The following is a 12,286-nucleotide window of genomic DNA, read 5'->3' on the forward strand; positions in this document are numbered from 1 at the left end:
ATCTGTGTTCTAATCTTCATGGTCGCCAGAGGCGATGGCCACAGAGACAGTTCTTCTGGAACCAGAGAGGGGGCGGTGTTGCCATCTTTGGTGAAGTGTTTAAATTCGTTTTAAATGTATTTTTTTTTTGCATAAAATACTACAGAGGTACAGGTACACTCTTTGATCTATTGTACTGTATGAACATGTCCTGTTATGTTTATGAATTGGATATCATACAACCGTTACTGTATGTTCACAGGTCAACTTTAACCCGGTGTGTTAAAAAACCACCTCCCCCAGCAGTCATAATACAGATAGTATTATGTGTATCCCTAATGTTAATACAACAATGATATTAACTACTTTTTATTGTACTTAATGATCCATAAAGTTATTTATTGTATGATACACTAATCGTAACTTTCGTAATCGTAACTTTGCAGCGTTGTGATTATTTTCCCAGGATCAGATGTTGGGTGCATTGCATTTAGCCTACATAGTGAACTAATGACATTTTTGTTTATCTGTGAGAGACTTGACTGCATTTCCAATCTCTGAACCACTGGGTCATATGTATATATATTTTTTCCTCAAATGGTGTGTACACCAAATTACATCAAATTGGTTATCTTGGTGCACCACGACACATACCATGGGATCACAATGTCCTGGGTTCGAATCTGGCCCAGGACATTTGTTGCATGTCCTCTCCCTTCCCTCTACCTGGTTTCCTATCTCTCACCGTCCTGTCCCCAATAAAGCAGAAATGCCCTTAAAAACATCTCTCTTAGGGCGGCTACGTGGCGTAGTGGGCAAGGCGCTCGCCACGAAATGCTGGAGACGCTGGGCTCGTCAGTTCGAGCCCAGCGCTCCACATTTGCTTTCAGTTTAGCTGGTCGTCCGTACTAATACACATTGGCCGTATTAGGGGGTGGGAAACTGATGGGTGGGGATCGGGCGTTGTGGACAGCGACTCCTACAGGTTGGTTGGTGCGCCTGCGCAGTAGAATCAGGAAGTGTCGGGGGCAGCGTGAGCCTCCCACGCGTTACTCCTCGCCACTGAGAGATCGAGCTGCGCAGGTGAAAAGATGCGACTGCTGTTACCTCAAGTACCGGAGGGGACTTGTGCTATGTATGACTTAGTCCACATTGCAGCCGGCTTGTGGGAGGCAAGAAACAGCGTCCGTGACAGGGGAGGGTTGAATTGGATGATACGAAATTGGGATGGGAGAAAATATAGAAAATGGGAGAAAAAGTGGATAAAAAAAAAAAAACATCTCTCTTACATTTGACATGTTGTTCATATCCCTACTTTTGATGATGTTGACACGTTTCACGGTGAACATATAATGCAGTTGTGTTAAACATACAGCGATGTTAAACACTAGGAGGGTTAAAAAAAATCTCCATCGAATATTCTCACACAGAAACAGCTACGGCGGTTCTGAGCGGTGCAGAGGAGCTCTACTGTAGCGGAGAAATGCATTTATTAATGTCACAGTCTCCGAAATGACTCGCTTATGAAATGTTAACGGTCATTATTCTCGTTTCCCTTTTATTGTAAGGTGACTGGACAAAAGAACAAAGAATAAACATGGGGGAAGGACCACTGCGTCCAAATTAGGGCTGTGCAATATAGCCAAAATATCATATCATACCGTATTTGACGGTATTTCCGTCAAAGTACAGTACAGACAAAAAGAAGCTTGGCATCCAACCAGAGCGCAAATGTAACAGTAAAATGCACCAGCAATATACAATGTACAGGTGATTAAATTGGGTACAAAATATATAAATCAGTACTGCTGAGTGTAGTGCTAATCAGATGAATGTACAGAGTTGTAATATAATATGTAAAGTGATAAAGACAGTATGGTAGTAGTAGTCATTCTGGCCAGCAGCGTAACTAGTAAGAGTAGGATATGTACAGATATATAGTATCTATATATATATATATATATGGTATACAGCATTATTGTACATGCTACCTGTATCATACAGAGCTATGGGTTATATATTACGTATTTATCTTATAATTCAATTGTTACGGTGCTATTTAATATAAAATGGTCTATTTTCTTTTATACTGCTGCTAGGATCTTAAAAAATGTGTATTAACTAATAATATCTATACTTTTATAGTAGTCTGCAGGCTGTACGCAGTACAGTGTATGCAGGCTACATCAGACGAGCGGTATCCCCGTCGATTTCTGTTTACAAGACAGATTTGGAAGTCATGCTCGCGAGTGGCGTGTAGGGTGAGTGCGAGTAAACGGTCCTGAACTGACCAGTCCAGTCACCGCTGATGGGCGGAAATTATTGACCACCGTTGTAGCCAAGGAGCGTCTGGTCCGAAAGCGATCCCAGAAGAGAGCTGATTGGAACGAGAAGGGGGCAGAAGAGGACGAACAAGTTCTTTGTTTTGACTCGCGCGTCTGAACGAATGGAAGTGGACAAGCCATTTTGGATAATCACGTTGAATTATTGCGGTGCACACATTACAAAAACCTTTGTAAAACACTCATTTTAATAATAGTCATGCTCGCGAGTGCCGTGTAGGGTGAGTGAGAGTAGCAATGGTGATTATAATATTTGATATTAGTCAGGAAATGCACATCGAGGGTATTGCAAAATGTATCAAGCCGTGCAGTAAAACCAGCCCTGCTGCACTGATGGTCCTCATCTCCCTTCGCTGGTGAGCTCACAAAACCAATGGACATTAGAAAATGAACAAACTCAGAAATGTCAGATATATCTGCCCTGGGTTAGAAGCTTTTCATCTCCCTGAAAACGGTGCTCTGCCTATTATTGAATATGTATTTTAAATTTCGCTGTAATTTCACGCTCCATTCATTTCCTCGTTGAGTGGCCCAGCGAGATCGCTTTGATGGCGCTCTCCCTCCCCAAAAGGGTTTGAAGTGCGTTCTCACGGCGGCATTGGAGTGCAGTGCAGTGCAGTGCGGGCTTCTTCTTTCTAACATGCTGTAGCACCCCCTAAACATCAGTGTGATTTCCCCCAAAAAATGACCGTTGTTCCCCTTTAAGGCCCCATATGTAATTTATTTGACCAATTAAATGAAGCGTTGCGCTTAGTTCACGCGGGACACGAGTCGTACGCCCTCAGCTGTAATCAGCGGACGGCCCGCTGACTGAATCAGCTTTTCTCATCAGTCACACACCAATCACAGTTCATTCTCACACAAGGTGGACTCCCTTCTACGCTCATCCCTGCTACACCAATACGATGCCACACACCACCGCCGCTGCTGCTGCTGGCAAAGCTGTTTCTCCTCAGCTGAGGAGTCAAATCCCTGCAGGTAATGACATTGATTTGTATTGGGAAAACAGGTTCAATACGTGGAGGAGCTCTTAAAGATCCAGTACAATGATGTTTTTATTCAGTCTTTGTTTATTGCTTATTGTGTGGACTGTTAATGTCGCGAGTATAATTATTTCAGCGTCAGATGCATCGTCTGATTTGTTATACTGTAAGTGTTTTGGGTCACCCTCTCGGAGCACAGCCAGCTCCCAGTAGGCTGAGGGGGCGATGCCTTCTGTTCACTAGAGACACTATACATGCTGTTAGGGACCCAGTGTAGGGGGCGGGGGCCGGGGCCTAAGCTGCCAGTGCTGAGCACCACTCAGCTAGATGTGACTGATGGGCCAATGAGAGCAGCTAGATGTGACTGATGGGTCGATCAGAGTGTGTATTATGCAATATTTCAAAGGAAGCAGATTGGGTGTCTGAAATGACTTAATTGTGTTGTTATCCAGGGGGATAGACATCAAAGGGCTTTAGTTCTAACATTTTGGGTACTTTTATGTCAAAATTCCTCCTGTAAGAAAAATGCAACAAGATTGAAAAAAAACCAAGATTTTCATTGTAGTGAATCTGCATCTGTGTCATTGCTGTGTGTGAAGGAAGGAGAGAGAGCCAGCTAGCCATTCAGACAGGCGGTGCTGTAGCTTTAGCTAAGTAGGAGGCTGACGTGGGAGATAAAGACTTGTTTTCCCATAAGGACATCTTTGTCTCCTCCCATAAGGACATCTGTGTCTCCTCCCATCTGTAAACTCCACTTCCTGGTGGGACCCCCCCTCCCCTCCTGTATATAAGTGACCCCTGAATCTCTCTCTCTCTCTCTCTCTCTCTCTCTCTCTCTCTCTCTCTCTCTCTCTCTCTCTCTCTCTCTCTCTCTCTCTCTCTCTCTCATTAGTGTCATTAGTTTTACAGTAAGAAAACACGATTGGATTTTGATATAAGAACACGAATAAATGGATATTTTTGTATTTGTATTGTTAAATAGATATGATGACCGGGGAAGTGATCTAAAACTCTTAAACAGTCAACTTCAACTTATATTCAGGACCAGGGTGTGATTTTCTGGGGGGGGGGGGGGGGGGGGGGGGGATTTCCAAACCTCTGCTCCTCTGACTGTCGGAGTGAAGTTGGGGATACTACTGAAGGATGGCAAGCTCCAGATCTAGAAGGTGGTTTAAGTGGTTTAGGTGGTTTGGACACATTGAATATTGAAGTCGGTCCAAGCCGGACCTGGTTGCCTATGGCCCACCCACCGCGCTCTCCGTGGTGCTGAAACCCTTCACGTTGGATTGACCAAATTTGTGTTTTGGGAGAGGTAACCGCCCGGTAACAACTATGAAGACATAATCAGCCTACAATCTATGTTCGGTTCTGCTAATTGACCACTCCTCCGGACAGCAGTCACGCTGAGAAGTCGCTTCCTGAGTGAGCAGTTTTGAATGGGCTCGTGTGACACTATAGACGCATTCCCGGCAAAGAGTCAGGCATACATATGTTTGGCGTCCGTGAGTTTGGGACGAGATGCAAGCTAAAGTTGAAGACAACCGCATGGCCCGCTTGTCTGTCTGAACTGAAAGGCGATCAGAAGCACTAGAAGCTGTGGTCCAATGTTCTCCATCTGTGATTGACTGTGTTGCTATTTGTCTTTCTCTGTGACATACGCATCAAACTTTTGAGCTCATGCATGTATCAGTGGTTAATGCTGTATAATTTATGCAGGCAGATAGTTCTTCTGGGAAAATAACAGTAGATACTTCAATGATGGTTCTATAGACATTCTCTTTTAACACCAGGCCAGAAGGGACTCCAGCTGGTGAAGAAGGCTAGCTCAGTAGTGGGTGGTGAGCTGGAACATCTAGAGGTGGTGGCTGAGAGGAGAATGAGGAAAAAACTAGAAGCCATCCTGGAGAACCCCTCCCACCCCCTCTATGAGGAGCTGGCCAGAATGAAGAGCACGTTCAGCCAAAGACTCACCCCCCCCCACCGACACACCACAAACCGCCTGGCCGGTCCTTTATACCGGCAGCCATCAGGCTCTACAACAAAGGGCTCGGACGGCCGGCTCTGCTGCCAGGAGAACTATCACTGTCAGAACTTCGGGATGTGAGAACTAGAGACTCATATCCACGTGCACTCACTGGACTATCTTGTATTTTGTACTTTTTATATTGTATTTGTATTTATATTTTTATATTGTATCTATAGTGTATATATACTACTGAACTGTATAGGACTGTGAAGCTCTGTACCCCCCCCCCCCCCCCCCCCATGCTGCTTTGACACCTGAATTTCCTCAAGGGGATTAATAAAGGATCACCTTATTTAGAAGGCCTGGTATAATGTTGGTTAAGCTTAGCTTAGTATATGTGGAGATACATTGTTAGCTTTGCTATTTTCCCATTCATTTGGCAGCTAAATAATAGGCACCTTATGCAGCTCCTATTGGTTTAAAGGGGTTAATAAATAATGGTTTTACACTTCTGCCCCAAGAATTGCTCCTCTTCCCTCAGAATCACAATTTATTATGCTTGTGGAATTTGCCATAATTCCATTCCAATTCTCTGTAGGAATCGGTAAGGGAAACACATACACATGTATGGTTCAGCTCCATTTTGTGTTTGGGGGACCCTTTTTTTTTTTTTTTTGCTCCCTGCTTTAAAATATATTCACTATGCATGATCTTATCATTTCCGATATCACTGTAGATGATTATGAACTCCGTCCACCTTAAACATTCTAAAACAGACAGCTGTTGTTGTGTTCATCGCACAAAATAACCCGGTATACCAGCAACGGCGTCCTCGCAGCGGGGCAAGACAGACCCCGTGTCCCTGACTGACAAAGGCAATGGCCAATGTCAGGTCACGGTTCACAACCCGCCTCCGTCTCCTCTGCCAAGATGTGGACCCCCCCCCCCGCCCCCCCTCAGCCGTACACCTCTCGCATCGGTGCAGCCGCACGAGAGTATGTGATAGCTGAGGGCAGCAGCAACACGCTTGTAGGACGACCTCTTAGAGAGGATGGAGGCTTCTCTGCTTATTCTTAAGATAACACGTTTCTGAGGGTCTGCACACACAGCATTGATTTTGTCGTATGACCTTGTATGGGCTGCGTGCTTGTGAAGGCTGAGGTCAGCGGTAGGATGACCTCTTGCTGGTTGCACGCTTGCCTCCTCAAGATAATGCATTTCTGCAGCAGGCGGACACTACATGTAGATATTCCACATCCACAAGGGTGTGACCTCTTACATCATCTTACATCATGCTTGCATCCTTATTCTTAAGATAGGGGATTTATGAGGTCTGCGGCCCGGCTGCTGCTGCTGCTGCTGCTGCTGCTGCACATATGGATGTATTCATATTTTGGATCATGCTTAGCATTCTGAGCCGGCGCTGGGTTCGTGCTGTTCCAGCGGGTGTTCTCGCGCTCCCTGCTTTGGCTTAAGCATGCTAATCCAGGAGCCATCAGCGCCAAACATAACTGTATGGAAACGAAAAATCGCTAAATCTATGTGTGTTCCTGACTGGAATAAAGCTTCTCGTTACAGTTCACGCAGGACACAGAAGGCATGTACGCCTTCGGGCTGTAATCAACTGACGGGCCGCTGATTGAATAATTTTTTTTTTATCAGTCACACACCAATCACAGTTCATTGTCACAACAAATTTAAATATGACTCCCTTCTACACGAATCACTGCTACACCGAATGACGCTACACACTACTGCTGCTGCTGCTGCTGCTGCTGGCAACGTGTTGCCTTCACTTCTGTGGTTCAGAGTCCTGCTGTGGCTCAAAGGTTACATCCAGGGAGCATCTGAAAGAGCGGAGCCATCAACGCCAAACACAACTGTTTGTACTTTAGTTTGTACTTTGGTTGTATATTGCATAATTTTAATTATAGTGTTTGGTCTTTATTCTTTAGACTTTTTACTGTATGAAGCACAATCTCCGGGGGCTCATACAGAACCAAGCATTTCACTGTAATGTACATGTACTGTACCTTATACGTGACAAATCTGTGCCAAGAGTGTTCCTGGCTGAACGTTGGTTCGGTTGTACGCATACTGTATAGATTCCTTTGTAAAAAAAAATCATCATAACTGAAATGACCATTTTAGCCAATGTTTGCAAACATTACAAATATAAACAACAGCTGTCAGCAGGGATGCTCAACTAGATTAGGTGCAGGGTTCCCACAGACATTGCAAAATGAAATTCAAGGACATTTACAAGCACTATTTTTCTTCTATTATTATTATTCTTATTATTTTCTACTACTATTATTATTCTTATACATATTTTTTTATAATTCTTTTTGAAAAAATCCAATATTTATGGCTTAAAACCAATTTCCGACAATTAGTTACACTTTAAAGTTTAAATGGAACAATTCAATTTCTTGATTCAGAACAATTTGATCATCGATGAACAAAACGTTCAATGCGAATGGTTGATTTGAATTTCAAGGACTTTTTAAGCACCTTGTTAAAAATGGGCTGTTTTCAATTTATTAAAAAAATTAAGCACTTCAAGGACCTTGTGCGAACCCTGGGTAAGCCACAGAAGCTCAACGCCAATTTCATTGGAATAAGCACTATTAGTGGTCGAATCTATGCAGTCCTCATTCAACATAGTCCGGCAATGAGGACCATGTAAACTATCTATGCAGAAATAGAAAGGGAAGGGTCAAGGGAGCCCGGTGTAATGGCCGTAGCGATTTATTTCGACTTAACCCTTTCACTACCACACTACAGAAGGTTAACCCTTTCACTACCACACTACAGACGGTTCCTTTGTCGTGTGGTAGTGAAAGGGTTAAGAGCAAGATTTCACTGTAAGCTATATTCCACAAGATCACTAGTGTCGCATACCTATACTGGTGTCTTCGCGCTAGATTTAAAATGAAGTCCTTAATTACGCACCTCTGAAAAATTGTGATTTGTTCATCTTCAGAGCGTTCAAATTAAATTATTGTTTTGTAAATGTTCATTGAATCGCAGGCCACTAGAAAAGGTGCTTTGGGCTGTATCTATGGCCTGTGAATCGTCAGTTGAGTATCACAGCATTAAGCTCTCACAGCACTTAGAGTCTATCCCTGTATCAAGAGAGTATTGACTTTCCCAGGTGGGACCGCTGACGGACCGGCGCCGCTCCATTTCTTCCAAAGTAGCAGAAGGAGCAAATAATCGCCTCTCCTTCATTTTTGATACTTCTCAAGACCAAAGACTTACTTACAGCCCAGCAAACTGAACACAGAGCAACACAAACCGCGTCGCCCCGCCCCTTTCGCAGCAACCAGACTTCAGTCTAGTTGCTGTGTCTGGCAAAAAAGCGGCTTAAGAGTTAATTTCCTGGCAGTGATTTGTAGGAAAGCAACATCAACAAGCTGCAGCAGGCTGTAGCATGAAAAGCCTTACTTCAATCGCTCACTTTCTGACATTAATAGGATGAATAACTGTTTTTTTTTTGTTCTCCGCGTAATTCGGATGGATTCATCCAGATGCTATGGAAAACAAGTAAATATGCGTCTGGGCCGAGAGAGAGAGAGAGAGAGAGAGAGAGAGAGAGAGAGAGAGAGAGAGAGAGAGAGAGAGAGAGAGAGAGAGAGAGAGAGAGCATTTGCCTACGTTTCTTTCTATTCTCACACTCCCCCCCCCCCCCCCCCCCCCTCTAATCAACATGCCGTTCATCAATCAGACGTTTACTGAAATGAGCGAGGCTGAGGACACAGACGAAGCCTCAGGGTTTATAGGACAGATTTATTCTTAACACCGCTGTGATGCTGGGATTTACACTCCGTATAGTTACTCAAACGGCCCTTTGCAGATCCCCTCCAGATAGAGACGCAGTCCACCCGAGCGGACGACGCAGCGTGCGTTCGTCATTCCTACACCTATCACTGTTTAACGCCTTGACGAGACTATGATAAAGCCGTCGCAATTTACTGTACAATTGCCCTGGATCACGGGAGCGGAGCCCACACACCGGTAGAGTATTCAAGCGCTTTTTCAGAAGCCCTGATATCCTCCTATAAATATGTGGCGGTGACCTCTGCCTGACTGTGTCCAGATGAGCCCCTTTTGTATTATTACTCAGCAGCAGGGCTCATCTTGTGGGTCAGAGAGGCCAGAGACGTCCGCTGTGTGCAGCCCGTCCTCCGCCAGCCCTGCGAGGCCATTACGCCGCTGTGTGCGCTCCACACGTGTGGTAACTATAACCCCTGTGAGTTTCCCCCCGCGGGTAATTAGGTTATTTATTATTTGTGGTGGTGGTGGTACAGTATAGTGGTTGTGTGGAGCGGCTAAGATATACACACGGTCAACCGGATGAGACCGCAACAACACAATGCGTATAGCACTGTTGTATATCCATTTGTGATTGTCTATTTAAGATCAGATAAGATAAGATATTGCTTTATGGATCCCCTTGGGGGAGATTCAGGCATCATAGCAGCATGGGAGAGGGGGGAGGGGAGGTACAGGTATAGGCATGGTAATAGTAGCATACTTAAGTACAGGCAATACAATTAAAGTACAGTAGAAAAGTACAAATAGGAAGTGTAAAATTAACTCTGAATATACGCATTATGAGCAAGTAGGGAGTGTGATCAAAGGTGCAGGTGAGGGTCTGTATGCCCTATCAGTTATATTATTACAGTGATATTATACATTACAATAAATATGGTTACAATAAAAACTAGAATCTAAATATAATATATTTGACTCATATTATACTATGAGTAAGTAAAGTATACAGGTGCAGTATTATATAGGTGCCCTAACCGACGTTATATACGTCATATGTTTTTTTTTTTATCCACTTTTTCTCCCATTTTCTATATTTTTCTCCCATCCCAATTTCGTATCATCCAATTCAACCCTCCCCTGTCACAAACGCTGTTTCTTGCCTCCCACAAGCCGGCTGCAATGTGGACTAAGTCATACATAGCACAAGTCCCCTCCGGTACTTGAGGTAACAGCAGTCGCATCTTTTCACCTGCGCAGCTCGATCTCTCAGTGGCGAGGAGTAACGCGTGGGAGGCTCACGCTGCCCCCGACACTTCCTGATTCTACTGCGCAGGCGCACCAACCGACCTGTAGGAGTCGCTGTCCACAACGCCCGATCCCCACCCATCAGTTTCCCACCCCCTAATACGGCCAATGTGTATTAGTATGAACGACCAGCTAAACTGAAAGCAATGTGGAGCGCTGGGCTCGAACAGGCAAGCCCAGCGTCTCCGTCATTCGTGGCGAGCGCCTTGCCCACTACGCCACGTAGCCGCCCCTTATATACGTCATATGTTATAGTCCATGCAGTTTTTGTGGTGGGCCTGTGATATCAAATCTATGCGTCATTCCATTTTTATTTACTATATCTTGTACTTACTTTACGGTACCTTCACATGACTAGTGCTTCAATGCGTCTACTGCTCCTGCAGGGCTGACTTGTTCTCTCGTCCAACGCGTTTCATTGTACCTTGTGTTAACATGACCAACCAAGAAACTTGAAGTAAACACTATCATTACTATCCAGGAGTGTGAAGTAGTTACAGACGCAGAGCCACAAACAGCCCAGGCATCCGAATCTCTAGTGGAATAATTACACCGCAGTCGTCCCCTTCTCTTCTCGAGATGTAGCAGAGAATTTCTGAGTCACGTACCACCACAGTCACATAACTAGACGGCTATCAGCGAAGCAGCAGAGCTGAGTCACTGAGGGAACGTCGGCCGCGAGGGGGTCGGACGCGCATTGCGATGTGTTGCCCTTTTCGTATGTTGCGGTTGTTTTGATTCAATCTATAAACATCGCTTTTTGAAGGTCTGGAATTCCATCAGAGTTGGTCATGGCTGAGGTGAGAATCCACGGCGGGAGCGGCGGCTCCCGTGGCAAAACGGATGCAATCAAACAGATATAGGGGGAGGTAGAAATCGGAGGGATGGCAAATACACTCTCTTGGTAAGTGACTCCGAGATTCTCTCCCTCTCCGAGTGCACAGCCCCCCACCCCACATCCTCCTGTCATCCACCATTGTGCCTGTGTCAAAAAATAACATGGTAATATGCCCCATTGCCCTCACTTCCATAGTGAGCGAATTCTTTTAGAAGACTGTATCCACTGGTGATGCAATAACCACAACACTCCACAGCGTTTTGAGGGAAAGAACATGCTGCTCTTTTGATTATAGCTCAGCATTCAACACCGTAGTCCCCGCCAAACTCCTGGGACTCGACCCCAAAGCTGTATTCTAGACTTCCCGTCAGACCCGTCGCCAGGTGGTGAGGACGGGACCCAACACCTCAGCCCCTCTGACCCTTAACACAGGAGCCTTCCCCAGGGCTGTGCCCTGCACACCCAGGGTTATGTAGCCCACGGACTACAGGGAAGAGATTGACACGCTGGCACAGTGGTGCGGGGTAACCATCTCTCCCTCGATGGTGACATGACGACAAGGAGCTGGTTGTGAACCGCAGGAGAGGGGAAAGACGCTGGACCCCATCGAAATCAACGGGTCTGCTGTGGAGAGAGTCAGCAGCTTCAAGTTCCTCTGTGTTGTTCACATCGCTGAGGACCTCACCGGGGATGAGCACACCGGGCAGGTGGTGAAGAGAGCTCAACGACGCCTCTTTCACCTCAGGTGGCTGAAGAAATGTTTTACATATTTAATTTTTGTTTTGCATATATATATATATTGTTTTGTAAGGTTTTAAATTAGTACATTCATTGAGTAGTGGAAAAGGGGTAGTTTAAATAAGTGTATACTTCTTCCTACTCCTTTTCGAACATGTGAATTGAGTTGTGTTTTTTATTTTTATTTTTTTCCATTTCATTGCTATAGAGATCAACGATTTGTTTGTTTCATATGGTTTGTATAAATACATGTTCGAAATGTAAAAAGATTTCAAATCAAATCAAATGAAAACCGGCACGGAGCCCCAGAACCTACAGGCTTCTTCTACAGAGAGCTACAGAGAGGCTACAGGAG

At 44.9% G+C, this 12,286-nt stretch overlaps 1 protein-coding gene across 1 annotated transcript in view; it reads right to left on the reverse strand.

The window, feature by feature from the left end:
* LOC311242920 (neuroligin-3-like) overlaps positions 1-12,286 on the reverse strand; it is a gene marked incomplete at both ends in the record, with an annotated part of 81,593 nt that overhangs the window by 58,162 nt on the left and 11,145 nt on the right. The gene's annotated exons all lie outside the window — the stretch shown is intronic.

The sequence above is a fragment of the Notolepis coatsorum genome (assembly GCF_963971535.1).
Source record: "Notolepis coatsorum genome assembly, chromosome: 16".
NCBI lineage: Eukaryota > Metazoa > Chordata > Actinopteri > Aulopiformes > Paralepididae > Notolepis > Notolepis coatsorum.